The sequence below is a fragment of the Ixodes scapularis genome, unplaced genomic scaffold, assembly GCF_016920785.2.
Source record: "Ixodes scapularis isolate PalLabHiFi unplaced genomic scaffold, ASM1692078v2 PGA_scaffold12__126_contigs__length_90152505, whole genome shotgun sequence".
Lineage (NCBI taxonomy): Eukaryota > Metazoa > Arthropoda > Arachnida > Ixodida > Ixodidae > Ixodes > Ixodes scapularis.
In genome coordinates, this window is record NW_024609838.1 from 2,493,744 (window position 1) to 2,514,689 (window position 20,946).

Genomic DNA, 20,946 nt, shown 5'->3' on the forward strand with positions numbered 1-20,946 from the left:
ATAATGATGTTTGTCTTCTGTTAGAATTAAAAAAACCAAAACAATATTCAACATGATGGATAATTTTGGACACCCGCGGCATGTGTGATCTGAGCATTTGTTCTTTTCATCTGAAGTGTGTCTCTTGCTTACTACCTATAGAGTATACGATGTTGTGGACGGAAAAGATGCTGCGACCGACTCCGAGCAATAAAAACATTCTGTTTATTCTCATGTCGTTGAGCTCGTGGTGACGAGTATGAGTAGCACTGTCATCTTTGGCGATGCCAAGGCTGAACCGATAGACTGCCGCAGAGCTATCGCCCTCAGCTCTGCACTGTGAGGAATGGCACGATTTTGTTGAAGTGATTGCGGCTCCAGAGAGGTGTCGTTGCTGTTGACATGTACCGCAAGCAGGATGACATACTAGAGAGCAGGAAAGAGAGCGTTTGGAAGCCGTGCATGGTAGTTGACGCCGAGGTCAGGAAATGAGGCAGCAGACGGGGGAAATCGACCCTGTCGTGCTTTCAGTCCGGCTCGATCAGTTTGGAGTGTACAGCCTCGGACTGAAAGGGGGATGCCGGCCGACTGCGGGGCCGATGCAACATCCCCTAAGATGAGGAACCGAACTGAGAGCGAATGCCTGACATGGCAACGATGAGGAGACCCTGGTCGGCTAGCAACATGCCTTGTGAACAGTGTGAAGATGTCGATGAATATTCACTTGCCAAGCCGGTGGGGCAAGCAAGGTGGTCGCAGCCCATTGCTGGGAGATGCCGGTGCTAGATGCGACAGAGCAGAGGTGGTTGCGGAGGCGCTGCAGATGTGGAGGCTGAGAAAGTTGAATATGTGCCTACTGCATTTTCGTCCGAAAGGCAGAGCCATTGCCGTGCCCTTGGCCACGAAGAACATTCCCCTGGATAGCAGGTGCTCGGAGTCAATCATCATGTCCAGGTCACCAATCTGTAGCACTTTCGATCTTGAGGACGGAAGAGACGATGCAACAGACTCTGAGTTTAACTGTGAAAACATTCTCTTTATTCTCGTACCGTCAAGCTCGTTCCGACGAGTAGCTTGCTTTTATACACTGCAGTCATTAGCATTATAGTTGATCTAAGTATTTTGCAACACTATTAATACGGCAGATTGGGCGAGTTGGTACGGCATAATTACGAACCAGCGCACAGGTAGACCAGTTACTCAAAATCCAAATACACAAAAATATGCACTCGCACAGCGCTGATGTGAGTTTTTTGTGTTTGGATTTTTGGTAACTGTCTACCTGTGCGCTGGTTCGTAATATTGCAACACTGCCGTCTTTAGGCGGTGTGGAGGCTGAACCGATGGACCGCCAGAGGCCCATATCTGTATCTGTTTCATATACTGAATGCCTTTTTGCACGGCTCTGTGTTTACTTTTGTCTTCCAGATTTTTACTGCTTACTTGTTTTTTTTAATTTTATTTAGAGGATACTACTGGCCATTGAAGGCCCAAGTAGGAGTGGGGTACAACATATGCATTCACACACCTACAACAACAAACAATAAACACGACATTAAGAGGTTTACAACAACTAACCAGCAAATATACAGGATATATATATTTAAAAGGGGGGGGGGGGGGGGGGGGGGGCGGCACAGCATGCATCAAGCAGCATGTAATTCAATCATTTGTAATAATAGATGTGAAATTTAAAACTCATATTTAAGATTGAACATTATCAAACAAATGTGAATTTAATTAAGCTATAAATTTTATATAGACTGTTACTTTTTATACAATTTTGTCTAGATTTGTCAGGATACAATCTGCAAGTATGCATAAAGTAACTGGAAAGTTGAAAGAAGCAAATTAGAGATTGCAAAACCTACTTCTCAATAGATATTTTTTCCCAAAGTATTTACGTGATAGTGCAGCTGAAATAAGGCTCCTTTTTCAATTTTTTTTATTTGAAACACCTTAAAAATACATTGTTTTCTAAGATTTTTTTTTTATTATTATGCTTGGAAAATTAAGTTACCGATTGTGTTCAGTTTATTCTAAACTATTTATATGAAATTCCAGAGTGCTTTTGTGCATATATCAGTGGCTAGATAAGGTTTTTATAATTTCTGATAAAACAAACTGACTAGTTTCTCTTTAGTGACCGTTTCGCCAAGGTGACAGCAGAACAAGTAACGGATCCCGACGTCAAACTACAGGAATTTGAGATATATGTTTTCTTAGCGAATGCACGCCACTGTTGTGACATATTTGAATATCCTTATCGCTTGCTTGGGCTCAGCGGGTAATGCAGGTCGGCACTAGCGTGCACAAAGGCTGAACTGCATAAAGCGATTTAGCGAGCGACGGCGACAGCGACGAGTCAGCGACGTATTACGAAGATTTCTTACTATCGCTCGTCGCGTCACTCGGTTTTTGGATTTCTAGAAAACATCGTTCCGCTTTCATGCGGCTTGCGTCGTCGCGCGAGTGACCGAGCGTTAGCGAAGCGGGTCGCCGTCGCTGTTCTCGTCGCTCGCAAAATCGTTTACATTCGGTTTATACTTCACGCTGTCAATAATATCGACTCGAGCGCGCATAATTTCATTTCCACGGGGGCGCGTGTAAATCAAACCCTAAACCAAGACGGGGGCTGCAGCCAGCAGCTTTGAGAGCGTCATACAACGGATTATAGTTTGACAGAAGCAAGCACACACTTCGCTAGCGCATTCCAGCCTTGAGCGCTCGAACTTCCGAAAACGAAACCAGATTTTGCTACATTTTGGCTAGCTCGAAACATTTTTTTTAAAATATAGGGTGTCTTTTAGCTATAATCTAGACTAAGAGAAATGTGTACCTTCCCAAATTGTATTTATGTCGCCGTAATATATAAGTAATAATTGTGTAATATCGTTACGTTCATGTAAAATACAGGGGGGGTCACCGGACCTTCGTTTGAAACAAAAAGTCTGCTATATATACCGAGTGGGTTTCTCTCGTAATCGAGTAGGAGTGTCGGGTTGTCAGTGTCTCTGTTCGTTGTTTGTGTATGTAGATGCTTGTATGTTGATCTTGTGGTATGTCCTGTGATGTATGTGTTGGTATGCTGCCGTCCGTGTTCGAGCGTGTCACTTCCTCAAATGCCAAAATGTCCTTCATTTTTGTAGTTTTCCGCATACTCACTAGGTGGCGCTAGCAGCCGCCCAATTTTATTTTAGCTTTGTTTGTACATAGTCCATTTATGTGTAAGGAACCACACCACATCTGCACCACATAGCTACAGTCTAGTAGAAAAGTAACCGCGTGTTTAAATGGCGCATAGCGCCGGCGTTCAGTTCGTCTTCGTTCGCTGGCCGTTTCGGTAGCCGATTCGTACCCGGAAAGCCGCAAAATTTGCGTACACACGAGATATGAGTGGATACGTCGAAACGTCGCGTACAACTTTGCTCGCGGTAAAGAGCTGAGCGGGACGTCGGTAACGCCGGTCGGGTAGGGTCGGTGTCGGAGCTATTCGTCGTCGCTTGCGGCAAACGGGCTTTTTCAATAAAGTTCATGTCTGTGGTCGCGAAAAGATAACTGCTGTGGAAATTACCCGGCGTCGGTGACAATGCAACCGGCTTGAGGCCTCAGCGATCGGCTGAACCGCCACGCGAACGAGACCTGCTCGATGGGGAAGCACGCTGCTGGATGCAGTCGATGGTCGCTCCCACTGTCGCGTAATCGCCGTAATGGATACGGCGTCGGCGCTTGGGGGTGAATGCTTGCGGTAGTTCAGCACGTATGGACGATTACGAACGAACACGTGCAAACTACGCTTTCGCTGAGGCGAAAAGCCGTGTAAAGCGCTGGTCCTCGCTCGTAGAACCCGTCTTGCGTCGAACGGCCGCCATTGTAAAAAAACACCCCTAGACGTGTGATCGCAGAACGAAGTACACGTTCAAAGATGTTCATTTTACACGAGACCTCGGGTGCAAACGAAATACACCGAGCCTCGCGTGTAAAACGAACACCATTTGGGGAGTCCGCCCTGGGACAACGGTTTACACGTCCAGGGGTGTACTTTTTCGCTGTGTGTGCAGGTATCGTCGGTGGCCCTGACGTCACGCAGCTGCGGTGGCGCTGTCGACGGAACATGCGCAGACGCTTCCCTTCACGCGAATTCGGTATCTGCGCAGGCGCAGCGTCCACACCTGGTGAGGGCAAACGCGGGTTTGTGTCTGTAAACAGCGTGTCGGTCTATACACGTCACACACACGCAATGAGTGCGAGGCCATCTTACTCGTCCGCTTTCCAACGAACATATTCGCTCCACAATACAGTCGCGTCTCCTTAAGATGAACGAAATTTCCGGCGACCGATCTTTCGCCGTCAATATTGCCCCGCTAATACGGAAACCCGCGGTCCGGACAATGGACAACTATTTTGGAAACGAATTCGGTAAATATGAGGCATTTCTGTCTCGTTATTATGAACGAAGTACCCCAATTTAAGCACACACACACACACAAAAAAAAAAGAAAAAAAAAGCCCGACAAGTTTTTTGAGATATTAGTGAAACCAAGAGGTCACAGTGTGATCCCGGACGTTCGTTGCCAGTCTTGGAATAAGAGCGGCGCATGAAACAATGCTTTTGGTTTGTCTTTTTTTTTTTTTTAGGTAAATTTGATAATTACCGCTTGCAGTCTATCGTTGCTTGAAATCGTACACGACCTCCAACCGGGAACAAAAAAGAGTGAACCCTAAAGCAGCTAGGTGACTTCACTGTGAAGGCCCGTTCACACTCTTGCAACCGAGTACGACCCAGAGAGACCAAACCGGTTTTTAAGCCTCTTGCGATCTCTTAGGACCAGCTCCGCTCAGCGCATCCGGTCTCAAGAAGTCTTTCTCGGTCGTACTCGGTTGCAAGAGTGTGAACGCGCCTTGAACCTCGTCACTGTTTGGGGAACAAGAGAAAGTCTGGACCGACAAAGCTAATTCCTCCCATACTTCGTTTCACCGTAACTTAATTGGCAAAACGGCGAGGGCCACGGGGGCACAAAGGGACGATTGGGACCCGCAAAAGAGGGTCCGGATATGAGTTTCTCCTTTCCCTATTCTCCCACTGCATGGGTTGGAGTAGACGGGATGGAGGAACTCCCCTCTACGCTTGTTGAAGCGTGTGTTCTGAGCCTGATTCGTCATTATGAACGACTTACACTATATGGACAATTTGTCTGTGGAACAGAAGCGTCCATATGACGATATACAAACAATCGCCGCTGATACAATTCTTTTTTTTTTTTTTTTTACGTTTAACAAGCAAGCCTTACCTTACATTACATGACGCAAAAACTTCCTCTCTTGTCGAGTCGCAGTGTAAGCGGTTAGAGGCACGAGAGTCGTCAGCAGCAAGCGACGATCACAACGAATGTAATGGTGGTCTGCGCCCACTTCATTATTGTACGGAAACGAGCAATAGCGTGCACAAACCGGACGCAGTCAACCCAATCAATCAATCAATTTTATTTACATCATCATCAGATAGTGATCCCTTAGAAACAACTATTTCAGGCAGTATATAAAAAACCTATCCACATTTTAAGGACCCTTTCAACTTCCTATCCAGTGACGTCGTATCCCACAATTTTCTATAGACGTTCTTTCGAGCCGAGTCTATTGAAGTACCTATGATAGAAATGCCATAGAATTTCTATCGCCACGTCTCGGTAGACTTTTGGTCACCATATTTGTAAGGATGAGATGGAATAATAAGATGAAATGGGGAGAAGCGACATCACACCTACTTGGAACCTCCTTGCGAAGATTGCTTTTTACGACTGTGTCAAATAAGTGTTCTTTCTTGCAACACTTCTCCAACCTTTAGAAACCACATTTCGTATAAATTATTGACGAGAAAAAAGTAACATACTTGTAATATTTTTATCTACCGGTGTGGTCCTCGTTCAAATGATTGCCTTTCAAGTATGGGATGTACAGGGTGTTTTATTTTGATTCGAACAGATGTATTACAAACAAACCAGATTGCAAAAGGTATAATAATTTGGTTTGTGAAAGTGAGTTATACGGCCACTGGGACATTATACAGGCCGCTCATCTTCACAATAAGTCCGATAAATAGCTAAACCTTCTTAACTCACTTAATAAGTGAAAATACAGGTATGGTTTCAATTAAAAACTTGCTGAGCTTCATCGAAAACGAATATGATGTATTATTTTGCGAAAAACTGGCCAATTGTCTTTGAAAAGAGGACATATATTGTTAGAATCCCTGTCTGCTTTCTATCAAATTGCTATCCAATTTCTACAGACTAAGTTCTATAGAAAGTCTAAAGGAAAGGCGATCAAAAGGATATAGACAGTGGATAGAAAAGTGGATGCATTTTCTTTAGAATATCAAAAGCCTCTACACACTATCTTCTATAAAAATTCCGTAGAAAGCGGATAAGAATCCTTGTAAGGGGAGGCCAATGCCGGCTTGGGCTCAGCGCGAACACGCGCTTGGTATATCGGTCGGAACATTTTGACGAAGGTCGTTCCCAAGGGCAGAATCGACCGCGAGAGTGGCATCATTTGGTCAGGCAACCCGCACCGAGACAGAGAAGATCGCGAAAGCAAACAGGCTCTTGCCAGGGTCACCGCCGGCAACATATTAATTATGTTCTCGTTGGGAGGAAATATGCGTGGCTCCCTTTTGCATGCATGGCCGTTAAAGACAGCAAAAATAATTTTAGGTCTGTACACAGTTTGCTGCTTCTACCGTTTCAAATGGCGTTGAAAACTCGGCACTACGGCATTGCTGTCCACGAAGTGGTGCCCGGGTTTCACGTTCTATAATAGGGTCGTTTCTCTCCGCTAGAGGGCGTGAGCGCGTCCGCAAGGCTGAAGCCCGTCTAGTGCCACTAAGCTACGCTTCAGAGCAAAGACATTTGGCCATATTGTCTTAAAATCATGGTTGCCAGTTATCTGAAATCACGGGGAACGCTTTTCCGCCCTCCACAAATGTTTAAACAGTTCACGACAGAGCAAGGCGATATTACATGACCTTCCAAACACCGAATCTTATGCTGAGGAAGTCGCATTTTTGAATCACGACGATCAGCAGTTGCGTCTGCTCTGCATACGAGCCAAAATGGCGGCGCCCACAACAATGTCGGGGAACGGAGTGCCGATACTCTAAGCGTAGCTCATTGAGTGGTTCTCAGCCCCTCCACCCTGGGAAAAGTGGCGCCATTCGTTGTTGTGAAAATGCTCGAGACACGCGCCGCGCGCCACTTCTGAGAAGAACATGGCGTCCGAAATCTAGCTCAGTGCTGCGCTGTGCCGCCATGATCTTCCCAAGGGCTGGACGTTGCACGTGCCTCGTGCATCGACGCCACCTTGCGCTACCTTTGAAACATGAAGGGGTTTTAGGTAAGGCGTGACCATCTGATGCTTGCATGGAGCCTTCATACTGGAAGCTCCGACGAAGCACGCACAAACCTGCACTGCAGGCGTTTATCGTGCAGGAGCCACGTTCGTCTACAAGTCAGCATCTGTGTACGCATGGTAATCAGAGCCTCGGAAGAACCATGAAGTAAAGGAAAACTGTCGCTCACGCTTACGGTGTCTTAACAAAATGATAAGAATATGTTTTGTTTCGTTTCGTTTCTATTTCTGCTATCTTTGTTTACGAAATTACATCCACCAATGAAATTCTGCCGGCTTATCATCGGCAAACAACGCCTCACGACCGAAATGCAACCAAGAAATATTTTATTTTTGTTTCTCGCCGGTGGCGCCGCCCCAAACTTGGGAGCTATTAGAGAGCTACACGCCTATGGAAATTCGCGCAAAACGTCTAGGAGAGGGACAAATCGGGGAAGGGAAATATTGAAGTCTACACAGTTGGTATTAGATATTCCTCCGGATACGATTTCCAGCGCTGTCTCGAGGTCAGCCGATAAAAACAAAGCGCTCGCCCCTTCTCCTCAATCGCTTCCTGGATGGATGGTTTCGTCCTTCGTGCCCGGCCTGCAATTACCAACAAATCACCCCCCTTCCTACGTATACGCAAACAAATAATATCCGGAGAGAGAAGAGAGGGGGGGGGGGGGGGGGGGGGACGATACGGATAGAAGCACAACCGCATCAATCCGACTGGTACGTTCACCCAATACCACCTAAAAAAAAAAAAAAAAAACGCATTTTTTTTTTGTCGTTTTATTAGCGCGCGTCTTACAGCGTATCACAACGAAGGAGACGTCAGGAAGCGGCAACGCTAGCGTCTACCGCTTTGTATATAGCCAGCCAATTCCTCGAGTGTTAAGTAACGAAGGATTTTGTTAGAAACAAGTAAGATTTGTTTTAGAAAAGTCTATCTTTCTACAGTTGTGTAGGCATTGTTTTTTTTTTTTTATCTGCCTATGTTTGTGTCTGCATTTTTGGGGCGTTTTCCGCCCCCACGCGCGGGCGGCTTCGAGCAGCCGCGGGGCTCGGTGGGGAAGAGTCGGACCCCGGTCGTTAAAGGGGTACTCCACCGGTTTTTTCATTGTCTCCGATTTGCTTGAAATTTTGCTAAACTAACCAACAAACATTGCTAAAATAGTATCCCAAATATTAGGTCAAAATATTGTTTTTTCGCGAAGTTATTGAATTTACAGTTTTGGTCTTCACCATGTTTTTCAAAGTGAAAGTCTCTACTGGCAACAACAACAAAGTGACATCAGTGGAAGGCAGGGGTTAACTTTTTGGACTACAGAAGTTGTTCCCAACGGATTTGAAGCAGTTTCTTGGTGTCAAAAGAGTGCTTTGGAAGCTCGCTCCCGTATCCGCGCTCCAGCACGGAACAAATGATTGGCATATTCTATTTTTAGACTACTTGCTCGACTGGCCAGCCTGCCTGCCACTGACGTCACGGCACTGAAAATTGCGCGAATATTTGAATATTGGTTTTTACACCATTTTCATTTTCCGATTTCACAATACCTATTATGAATTTCGCGATGCTGAATAGCATACCGGAAAGGCTAAAGGCCGGGGAATCAGAAAATATAGTTAGTTAAGGTAGCTCAAAAAATCGGTGGAGTACCCCTTTAAGAAACGTCTCGGGTTTCCAGAGGCGGTGCGGGGAGAACACGTGTTCGGAGCTGCTTGCGGCTTTCAACCGAGTGTGCCTGTATATAGAAGGTTTTGCCCTTAGTGTAAAATTGTCGCTTTTTGCGCGATGTAATACTTTAGCTGTTGGCGCCAGCTAGCCTGAGAAAATTGCAGAGACCGACTCTACACGGAATTTGGATTTAGCGGTTGGAGCGTCAGGCTGACAGCTCGCCGACCATTGGGCGACAGTGTACCACGTGGGAGTAGTGAAATTTGAAGTGATTGGTATATCTCTGGAGGGAAAGGAGGCCTCTACGAGGCTAGAAAAGGGCTGCCGAGAGGATTTTCGGGGGAATTCGACTCTTGAGACGGGGGACTAAAGTATGGGGTTTTAATTTTGGAAGTTTTGTATATTACCGTTGACTTGTCGTTTTGTTTTAAAATAAACGTGGCCACACTGGCCATTATAAACCTACCAACGTCGTAATGTGTCCAGAGGGATCGAACAACTTTAAGTTTAGTTTTTTTTATTATTTTTTTTTCTTATTCGACTTGCATCGGGCGGACACCATCATCGGTCGTCACCATCCTGACCGGGCCCCCTTTACCCTCCCTCGGAGGGTTGACTTCGAGCCTCCCCTAACAATGGCGTAGTGTAAAGCGGAAGCTCCTCCCACCTCTTTCCACTTTAGCAGAGAGAACGCTGGAGAGGGATGTCAACTCCTCTCCAGCGTTCCCTCTGTTAAAGTGGAGAGAGGTGGGAGGAGCTTGCACCTTCAGCTCAAGACCTGTCGCCGACTGTACCCGGTATCGGTTTACCCAAGGTTTACACCGTCCTAACCCACTCATGTATCGAAAATGGTCCCGAAGAGCAACCAAAAAAAAAGCACAAAAATTAGACGAAGGACGCGTGAGAGGAGTGTGACGTAGTGGTAGCTGCCCGAAGATCTTTGGTCAGAGCGCGGCCGACGTTATGGGCCGAAGGGCCAATCAAGTACCGTAAAAAGATCAACCCCTATTTAAAATCGTTCTGATGGGACTTAAAGATTTTTTAAAGGGTGTGAAGGGGACTTAAGGAATTTCTGAGATGTTTGAAGGGGGCGCCGATATTTCCTGGTGGGTTCGTTGGCCCCGTCAGAGGCTCTCCTGAAATGTCTAAAGTCCCCTTTACAATGCCTTGAAATGTCTGAAAGCCTTTCAACAACTTTTCTAATAGGGACGTCATGGCGTACTCCCTACTCTTGACCTGCCGGCGGAGGACAAGTGCACAGAGAGAGAGGGCGAATACCGGCTGGTCCTATCAACTGCAGCGAAAGAAGCACAACGCCATGACGTTGTGCCTCTTTGGCTGTTGGATTGGCCCTTCGGCTCATAACATCGGCCGCGCTCGGACCGAAGCTGAAACGAAGTATATCACCCCGTCACAGGAACCGGCGTAGACGTCGTGCTAGAGAGATAGCCAGTATTATACAAAGAGAGAGCTCCATACTTCTCGATCGGTCTCACGAGGTTCACGGACCACGCTAGGACTACGCGCTGCGAGGAGGTGTCGACAGTGTTGACCGCCCTGGATGGATGGATGGATGGATGGATGTTAATGGCCCCACCCTTTATAACGGGCGGTAGCTTGCGCCACCTAGCCTAAGTTTAAGACAAGCATGATTCCTCCCGCCCTTCTAAGCCTATTTTGTCCCCTTCCACCCGCTTTCCTCCTCGCCACGTGACAACGCAGCGCATGCGCACTTGCGTTAAAACCAATCAGTGCAGGAGGCGTCTACCATTAAATTGCAAACGAGTGACAAAGCGCCCAGTGCGCATACACTATTGGCTCTCTCTTTCCCCCCAACCTCTATCACAACGTCTCTCTCTCTCTCTCTCTCTCTCAATCTCTCCCCCCCCCCTGATTCGAGTTGGGCCCTCTCTTCAATCCGCGCAGACTGCCAGTTCGTCTGTTTCTTGCGCGCGGGTTGCCATGATGTCAGAACGCCGAACTCTTATTGGCTCATCGAGAAAAAAAAAGTTGTAGGTAGACTTTGAGGCATCTAGCATCGAGGTCTCCCCACTATCCTTTCAACCAAAGCCAATCAGAGCTCGGCGTCATCCTGACGTCAGCGTAACTCTCGCGCATGAAACGGACTGAACCAACTTGCTCGCCGCATAGGCTCGCTGTGTCACGCTGCCGGATGTCGCGATCCCGGCGGTTGGTCGAGAAAATGCCGGCGACGAAAGGCGGGCGGACGCGAGGGTCGCCGTCGTCGGGACGTCCCGTCCATCTCGCGTCGGTCTTTGTCGACTCTCTGCTTGCCTGCAGAACGATCTAAAGCGGGCCAGGCGTCGGTCACATCCGCCTCTTCGCAACATCGTGACGCTTCTACGACGGCAACGGGCGGAAATCGAGGGATTACTTTTGAGGTCCCTGCAAAAACACTCCAGTCAGAGTCAAACTCCATGCACCATCGATTACTTGAGACCGCGAAATCAATTCATATAACCGCCTGTTGCGTCGCCAAATCTTCCGCGCACGGCTTGGCACGGTGCGAAGCCAATCGGAAAAAAAAAAAAAAAAAGAAAGCACAGAGAGAGAGAGAGAGGGGGAGGGGGGGGGGGGGCACCGTTTACCGGGCCCGGACAACGTTTTCATCGGTCGCCGAGGCCAAGGACACACATACCGCGGAGCTTCGCGGCCCTCTACTTTGAGTCAGGAATCACCGCAGGTCGGAGCGCGCTCGAAGGCTAAATACAACATCAAACACATCTACAAAAAAAGAAGAAGGGAAAAAAGAGGCGCAAGGTTATAGAACATTTGCTGAGCTTGATCGGTTTCAGTATGGGGATAACACCTGCAAGGAAAGACGAGACGAACGCCGTAATATAGCACGGATGGATGGAGGTTAATGGCTATACCCTTCGTAATGGGCGGTAACTTGCGCCACCTAGCCTAAATATTCTTCTTTTTCGCGCTGCTTGATTTTATTGGTTCCAGAACCTCGCATGCAACTTCGACCGCAACTATACTTTCTGCCCCGTTTGTCGAGGCAAGCGTAGCTTACACCGTGCTGCGGCCCCGAACTGCTGCGAGAGCGTGTGGCTTTGTCGTCGTGGACCACTCACTGTACGGAAGCTACGAAAGCGACGAACAACGTGGTCGACGCCCGACCGAGCAACGGGTAGACCATGCGTTGCCGGCCAGTGCTTCGCGCCTGCAAGCACCTGCAGCGTGTCCATGAACGTAACTTTAACCACAGGCTCGCAATTCCACGTGCTTTCGCGCACGAATAAGAGAGTGCCTGAGCTTGAGCGCCGATTAAACCTGCGCACGGCCGCTCCTCCTCTCTTCGGAAACGCGAGAGAAAGCGTAGAACGGATATCATCGTATTGTTCCCACAGACACTCGCGAAAAGTAAAAGTATAAAAAACAATAAAAAAAAAAAAAGAAAGAGAAGACACAAAAAGTTGGCACAGTTTTGTGCTTTTTTTTTTTCCTTCAACTACTGCTTTTTCACGTGGGAATGGACGGATGACGCTTGATAGAGCTTCCATTCCGAGACGCACGAGAGAAATTTTATCCGCTTGCCGATACATATTAGTATCCAAAACGCACAAAAAGCAACGTTATCTCCTTTCCGTTAAAGATTAGGAATGAAACACACTATCCCACACTCTCCCCCTCGAGCAAGGCATGATGCCAATGCTACTTACAAACACTTTTTTTTTTCTTTCTTTTCTCAGAAATTTGTTATTGTAAAGGGCGCTATCCACACAGGACACAACACATGCCACGCACGACAAAAAATCACCGCATCTCCATGTGGTGAATCATGTTGATTGGGGCGAAGCTCTGGTGCTGCTTGTCTGCGTAGACGCTGAGCCGCAGCATGCCGAGCCTTTCGTTCGTTTTCATCCATGTCACGCTGCGGTCCAATGCTCAAATGCGTATATAACCACGTTCCATACCACACATTCTCTTTCTGACATGGATCAAAACGAACGAAAGGCTCGGCATGCTGCGGCTCGGCGTCTACGCAGACAAGCACCACCAGGGGTGCTATGTTGCGCTTTTTGCACTCCCAGGAGACTTGGAAAAAGGAAGTGACGTCAACGACTAGAGCAAACGCAAATTGGATGTTGAGAGAAGAAAACAAAAACAATATCCAATCTGCATTTGCTGCGTTATTGACGTCACTTCCTTCTCGTCTCCTGGGAGTGCAAAAAGCGCAACATAGCCCTCCAGAGCTTCGCCCCAATCAACATCATTCACCACGTGGAGATGCGGTTTTGTTTTGCCCTACACAAGCACGGGAGCACGTGCTCGTGAGCGCGTGAGCTCACGAGCAGGAGCACGTGCACCCGACGGCGGACGGACATACGGACATGGCTAGCCCCTAAGGAGCTTCGCCCTTAAAAAAAAGAGCGTTCACATTGTTGTTGTTGCTGTTTTAAAAGAAAAGTGAACGCTGGGCGCGCGCCTAGATTTTCAGTGAGGAGATATGAACCACACAAACGGCGCGGCTTTCCTCCTCGCTGTCCCTCGGTTGTCTGCGCTCCCTTATCTTGGTTTTCGGTAGGCTGAGGGGACTGACGACAACAACAGCGCGTAGGCCTCGACGACAGCCAGCAGAGCGTGTGAGCGACTGTCCGGACCTACGCGACGAGCACACTCCAACCGTCTCTCTGTCAGCAAGCGAGAAAAAAAAAAAAAAAGAGTTTTAAAGCGGACCGGAACGAGACGCAAACCTCCGCTTCCGGGACAGCAAATACCGAGCACGGCATCTTCCGAGTTCTGTTTAGACAACCCTTTTAGCAGTTTCTCAAACGCCGACCCTTAGCAATCAACAACTCCAAGAAAGAAAGAAAACAAAAAACCGCGAACCTTTGATTGATTTTTTTTTTCTCTCTCGGTGAACGTTTCACTAGTTCAAGGTTGCGACGAAACCCCCCGCCCCCCCCCCCCCCCCCCCCCCCAGAAAAAAAATACCGCGAGGGAATAACTCCATTAATTGCCTAAGCGCGTTCCAGTCCTGCACAAAGACCAGGAAAATAGAAATCCATTCCACGCTAAGGTGCACGTCTAATAATCCTGCCATTTCCGTCGGCTCTTTTTCTCTCGTTTTATTTCACTCGTTTTCGCGCACAGAATCAGCCATCGATCGAGCGAAGCGCGACATCATAAAGACCAGTCCGTCAAGAAAAAAATACGAAACCGTGCTATATGCCGAGTGCGTGTGTGTGCGTGTGCGTGTGCGTGTGTGCGTGTGCGTGTGCGTGTGTGTGTGTGTGTGTGCGTGTGCGTGTGCGTGCGTGTTTCCAAAAGATTTATTACAAAAGAAAAAAAAATGGTGATAGGTAGATTACACGAATGATGTTTGTGCAGGTGAGATAATAAACTAAAATTTACTTTTTAACTTTCTAACTTGTGAAACAAAACATATAGCAAAAATTATAAACTTGCTGAGCGTCGTCGAAATCCACTAAATCGGTCAATTTCAGGACCACTGGAAGTACGTGGAAAACGCGGGAGTGCACCAAAGCCACCGCTCGCCGTATACTGGCGAAAAACTAGCGATCTAAAAACGTGGATAATTAAATTATCCTACGCCCTTTTACACCGCTTATCATCGTTAATTAAAAAGAAAATCGACAATTTTTTTTTGTTAATTGCATATCGAGACTAAGCTTGGTTTTTCTCCGATGGCGTCTGTCGTATACCATCGGAAGCTGCGCATCGTCGAACGATGATAGTATGTACTTTGTAGTCGTCTGCCAGTGTAGTTATCATCGTTATCTCTTCCGTTTGTTCTGCACCCGAAGTAGATAATAAATCCTGTTCACACCATACCGTGTCTTGGCTGCCGCACGTCGTAAGAGCGTCGATGAAACGCGGGTCGCGGCTCAGCGACGACAAGCATCAGCACAATGAGCCAAACACACACGAAGCGAGAACATAACCACAGGTGTTTCTGTCACAGTGACAGGGAAACCGACGTCATCACCGCACCGTTGCGACCCGGTAAAAGACGCGATGAGATGCGCATCCGGCGAGACAAAAACAAGTCGCTCGCTAGTTATGGTGGAGAATAGCTCACACTCCCAAAGGCAACGCGTGGTCGCTCCACACGTAAACAAGGGCAAGTTAATCGCGCGAGGCGTACGCATTCAACAGCGGGGCAGATAGCATCAGGCCTTGACCGTTCGCACAACAACATTCTACACATCGTCCGCGACCAAAAATAACTCACAAGTTTTCGCTTCCAACTTATGCGCAAGAAATTAAACGCAGTTCGCATCGCGATGCCAAAAATAACCTTATTTAATTTTTTTTTTTTTTTTAAATCGCGGTGATTTTTGGAGGACGTTATCTCGATTTATAGCCAGGTAGCTAAAAACATTCAAGGTGTTCTTTGTGCGTGTGTGTGTGTTTTAGTCGCCAAAACTATGAAAAACTATGAAAACAGAAAGAACTTGCCTCAATGTTGTTTAAGCCCTGGGACTGACCAAGTCGGAGGTCATGGCGGCCACTAGAAAAGAGGCAAAATGGGTTATAAATTATCTAGTTTAACCGTTATGTTCTCAATATATTTTCAAAAACGTTCGCTTATTTGTGATGTAGAATACCCGAGACTGTGGTAAAAGCTGGAAGCTTGGTCGAAGAAAAAAAGACAGGGGAAAAGAACGTCTCAGAAAACGTCTCAAACTATATCATGATCAACTTCCACCAGTTCGTCTGCGCGATCACTGTTTTGTCATCGCTTATTTTTTTATTTTATTTTTTTTTCTGGTGTGGAAAACCTAGGTAATGCCGCCATTAGTGCAAAGACGGTGAGAGTGCAGGCGAGCTGGTGGTAGCTAATCATGTCGTATTACACCTGAGACTGCGGTGGAAGAAATCGGAAGAACTTTCAGTAGAAGGAACAGACACAGAGAACGTCTCAAACTCAGCTAACTGGTTTATTTCTCAAACAGCCTTTAAGTACCCACGGAACTTTTTCCCAACCACACTCTACACAAAAACTCCTTTGTTGCAGACATTTCGAACCGGATGGATAGAAAAGATACAAAACAACCCACACATGAGACGAGGACTTAACAATGGGACACTGCGGATCATCGCAGTGACCTTGACAGAGATATGTCCCGAATTATCGTAACAGTCGTGTCAAAGCGCACACACAAACAAAAAAAACACAGGTGTTAGTGCGTCAGGTTTGGCTCTGGACAAAGTGGATACACTGACTAATGAAATGGTACATTAGATTCTCATTCGTGACATTCATTTTCCTTGCGGTGGGAAAAAACACGGCTCACTTTCCTCCAAAAACACTCGCGGTGTGCAACGGGACGGACAAAACAGTTTCAAGTTCATCATTATCTCGGGGACTTTTAAATCTCGTTACGGAAACATTCAAAAGAAGCGCCCAATTTAGAAACGAAAACTAATTAGCAAAGGGGGGGTTTTTGTCCACCGTTACTTGTTCTGGGAACGCAACAGAACGTTTGCAAAGGGACACACATGAGCCTCGTGCCTTCATTAATTCCCGCAAAACGGCGCATTATACCCGAACAGGTCGCATAGTCACGCGCCAGTGCGTGGACAACATGTCCTCGGATGCGAGCAGAAACCAGCTACCTGGGAAACAGATAATAGGTAAATGACCTCCCGCGCTCTTTCCTTTTTTTTTTTTTTTTTTTTTTTTTCCTACGGAATAGAGCATGAAGGAAATAAATGACACAGAAGAGATTGCCGCGATAGCCCAGGCCGGTTAACGGCAGTTCTGCAAAAGCCAGTAAATGGATTCGGAACCACGTGTGCACGAGTCTCAAGGTCAGAGGACACTTGGAGCAAAAGAAAAACAAACAAATCCCAGAAACAAGGACAAAAAAAGAAACTTCGTTCCAACCTTTAGTGGAGGTCATTAGACTCAAAGCTAACCGGATACAGCAGAGAAACCGGCTTTTGTTCCCCGTTTTTGTTTTATGGAGCAATAACACTGGAGCTTTGGCCGACCGCAGCAGGCGACAGGGCGACGATACAAGCCGGTGTAACGATGGATTCGGCTGAAGCATCGTCAGTTCGGCTGGAGTTTTCACTTCGACTGGAAGCAGAAATTCGACCGGAGTTCCACGTCGGCTGAACGTTCCGATTCGGCTGGAAGTTTCAATTTGGTTGAATTTTCGGGTCGCGCCTACAAGTGTTTATACGCGCCTTTCGAAATAACCTGACCATAAGGCTAAGAGTCTGAGGCTGCGACTTCACGCGGAGCACGCACTGGTGCTTTCGGTAGTAAAAGTTTCTAGCGTGCGTCAAAACCAAATAATGTACGGTTAAAAAGGTTTCAACCGATTTTATATACCACAAAAAGTGAAAGCATGTGATGCGCACACCTCTAATGCCAGCCCGCTGCTTGACTATCCCATCATTTTGGCGGATTCTTCGGTTCGGCTGGAATCTTGAACATCCAGCTGAACCAAAACTCTTAGCTGAATTGCGACTTCGACTCGTAACCAACTTTTCTGGAATGCTGCTCTTCTCTGTGCTGGCCTCAATTCTGCTGAAGATCGGTGCAACTATATAACGATCCCACGTTTACTTTACGTTTTACATTCACCTGTTATTATTATTATTTTACTTATTTTCAAAAACTATTTTCAGCCCATCGAAAGAACTCAGCTAAAACTTGGTCACTGCTAAATGAATTGCGAGGTATCTCACCGCATGTGCACGACAGTCTTTTGGGTGATGCTTTTGGACCTGATTCACTTGTGACTGCCAATATCTTTAATAATTTCTTCGCAACTTTTTCAGGGAAAGTCGAACAGAACAGTAGTTTTTGTTCTCTTTCTTACTCCGATTCTGCCTCTGCTTTTATTCCTCAGATGACTGGAGGCGATTTAGAATCTACAATACTAAGCCTCAAACCTAATAAGTCTCCGGGAATCGATGGAATACGACTAAGTGACATACGAAGACATTTACGTTATCTTCAAAGCACACTTCTTCTATTCAATACAATTCTTGAATCTGGTTTCATACCTAATGAGTTAAAAATCGCCGTCGTCAAACCCCTGTTCAAGGGAAGGCACAGAAATAGGGTCGAGAACTATCGTCCGATATCCATTTTGCCATGCCTTGGCCAGATACTAGAGAAATTTATGTATAATGCAATGTCTTCATTCCTTGAAAAACACGAGCTTATGTCTCCAAATCGGAACGGGTTTATTGCTGGCCGAGGCACGCAACCACTTCTAAAATCACTATCTGACGAGCTAAATTTCAGCTTCGAACACAACTTGTTTACCTGTGCCTGCTTTTTAGACGTTTCTAAGGCTTTTGACACAGTTAACCATCTAATTTTACAGCACAAGCTTTCAGCTTTGGGTTTTCGGGGCCCTTTCTTATCACTGCTAAAAGATTTCTTACATGAGCGTTCACAACTGGTGGCTGTAAATGGTGCATATAGCAGCAACCTCTCATTAAAAGCCGGCGTTCCACAAGGCCCCATACTTTCGCCGCTCTTATTTAACATCTATGTTAATGACATGGCTAGCGCAGTTACCAACTGTATGATATACCAATACGCTGACGATACCCTTGTATTGACTCGTCATCTTTCATACCCAAAAGCAATGGAGATGCTTCAACATTCTTGTAATGAGCTCGTGGATTGGTTCAATCAAAATCTGATTACCATAAATGTATCTAAAACAAAGCTCGTATGCTTCCACAGTCCTTTGAAAGTTGTTTCGCTAAATATTCCACTTTTTTTACACAAATCTAATTGTTTCCCGTGTCATAGTGATAAAGTTCCATATTCTGACACAGAAATATCTTGGCATTCTCTTTGACTCTGATCTATCATGGAATTCGCATCTCACTAAAATCTGTGCTAAACTTAGGAGTGTCTCCTGTTTGCTCTATGACATCAAAACATTCATGCCCTTCGGTTTGCGCAAGCGCATAGCTTATTCATTAGCCTACACACATTTGCCCTACGGCATAACTGTATTTGGCCAATGCTCGAGACTATGGCACAAAAAAGTGAACGGTATTTTAAAAGGAATTTTGAGAAATATGTGCTATGGTATGAGTTTTTCTAATTTAGATTTATTTCAAACTTTATCAATGCCGAACTTTCGATCTTTGTTCCTAGAGACGGTAGTGCTCAATTACAACTGGAAGGACGACTTTAAATCTCCTCACCCCGCCACGCGGCAGTTGCGGAAAGTTCCACTCTACGCCGTTCCAACATGTTATACACGGTATGGGAAAAACATGCGTTTATTTTATGTCCCTCACATATTCAACGAGGTACCTCCAAGTCTCTCGAACCTTACTTCCAAAAAAAAAAAAAAAACTTAAAAAAGAACTACGCAATATATTTATCAACGAAGAAACTGAGTGATCATTTTTTTTTTCGTACATTTTTTACGTTTCGCGCAGAAACTATCTTGTCTATCAATTATTGTTCTCATTTATTTTGTATGTGAGTGCCGCACTCTAACGTCTTGCTATACGAGTAACTACTTTAGCTTCTGTGCAGTACAAGTTTCGTGTTCATTTTCTAATACTTTGCTTGACATGAACTTGATCCTTTGAGATTTGACTTTTGATGAAGTGTGACTCTGAACTGGTGCTTTCGTATTGCCTTGTGTTTTTGTCTTTTTTTCTATTACTTTCTGAAACTCTCCTGTGAATCACGATAACCTTTAGGTCCAGTCCCACAAGCCCTTGTTGGCTTAGACGAACCTGCCTTCTGCTCTTTTGAACTAACACAGCGTAAATAAATTTACTACTACTACTATTATTATTATTATTATTATTAGTATTCGTGACGATGTGAGCAGGAATAATCAATTAGGCCTGGCGAGGCAAACGATTCAATAATCCTTTAATGAAATCGCTTCCCCCGTCTAAACCCGTACAGGCGCAGTCAGCGCGTAGCGAGAGCAGTCAACCGATAAAAATCGACCGGAAAGCAACCGCAGCGCCGCTTGACCCTTAGTGGAGGCCACGGGAAGTGTCGCAAACAAAAAAGAAGAGGGACGGCCCAACCCGGAAATAGAAGGCAGAGAGGAACGACCGGGAGTCCCTTCATTTTTTTTTTTTTTCTACGTTTTCAAGGTCACTTGTTTCTCTCTCTCTCTCTCTCTCTATCTCCGCTCTGCCTCAGCTTACATGGCACTACCTTTTGTTTTCTTTTGACGTACAACTACGCCTTTTTCGGCGTTTAGAAGGGTGTGCAAAGTTGGAAGGTTGATGTCGCGAAAACTTGGTCACGGAAGTGACGCCACACAGATCGCCGCCTGCTGCCGAGAGCCGCACAGTGCGCACGCGCGCCCTTCCTTACCCTGCTGACTTGCTCGTTTGCTCGCTTCAACGCGACGCGCTCGCGTCTCGCTGCGGCGGCGCTAGACGCCGCTCCGGCAGCCGCAATTCCACAATGTTCGCTCTTCGCTCTGGACGGCGGCCGAGCTCGCGTGCTCCGCGGCACGGGCAGTTCACGCGACTCTCGCGCGCCACTCGGCGAAGCCTCGCACGCAATTTCGCGTATGGATCGTGGCGTGGGGGCTGCACATTTGCCCCTGCCGGGCATTCCTCTTTTGCGCACCCGACAGCGTCGTGCGACAGGAGCCCGTGGACGCGTCTTCAGCTGCGGCCGTAGATCTACGGAAATTTACGCAGCATACTAAACCCATGCACCAACCAATTTGTATGCAGAAGTGGTCGGTTGGGAAACACTTCGAGCGAAGAGTGGTACATTTACTAACGGCACGCGGCAGGGAATGCTTTGTTGTTGTTGTTGGGCGCGTTTAGTCGGCGCTCCTTTACTCCTACTCCGACGCTGCTCCGAGTTTCATACTCCGAGCGCAGCAGCTAACCGACGCATATCGTACAGGAGCGCGACACAGCGAGGC

The 20,946-nt window shown here is 46.6% G+C and overlaps 1 protein-coding gene across 4 annotated transcripts in view; it reads right to left on the reverse strand.

Annotated features, from left to right (window-relative positions):
• Positions 1 to 20,946, reverse strand: part of LOC8032579 — a 196,692-nt gene that overhangs the window by 108,727 nt on the left and 67,019 nt on the right. For 2 of the 4 annotated variants that reach the window (XM_042289370.1, XM_042289367.1), the window contains exon 2: positions 15,500 to 15,551. The exons of the other annotated variants lie outside the window; for them this stretch is intronic. The gene's annotated coding sequence lies outside the window, so the exon portion shown is untranslated. The remainder of the gene's footprint in view (positions 1 to 15,499; positions 15,552 to 20,946) is intronic. 4 annotated transcript variants of the gene reach the window in all.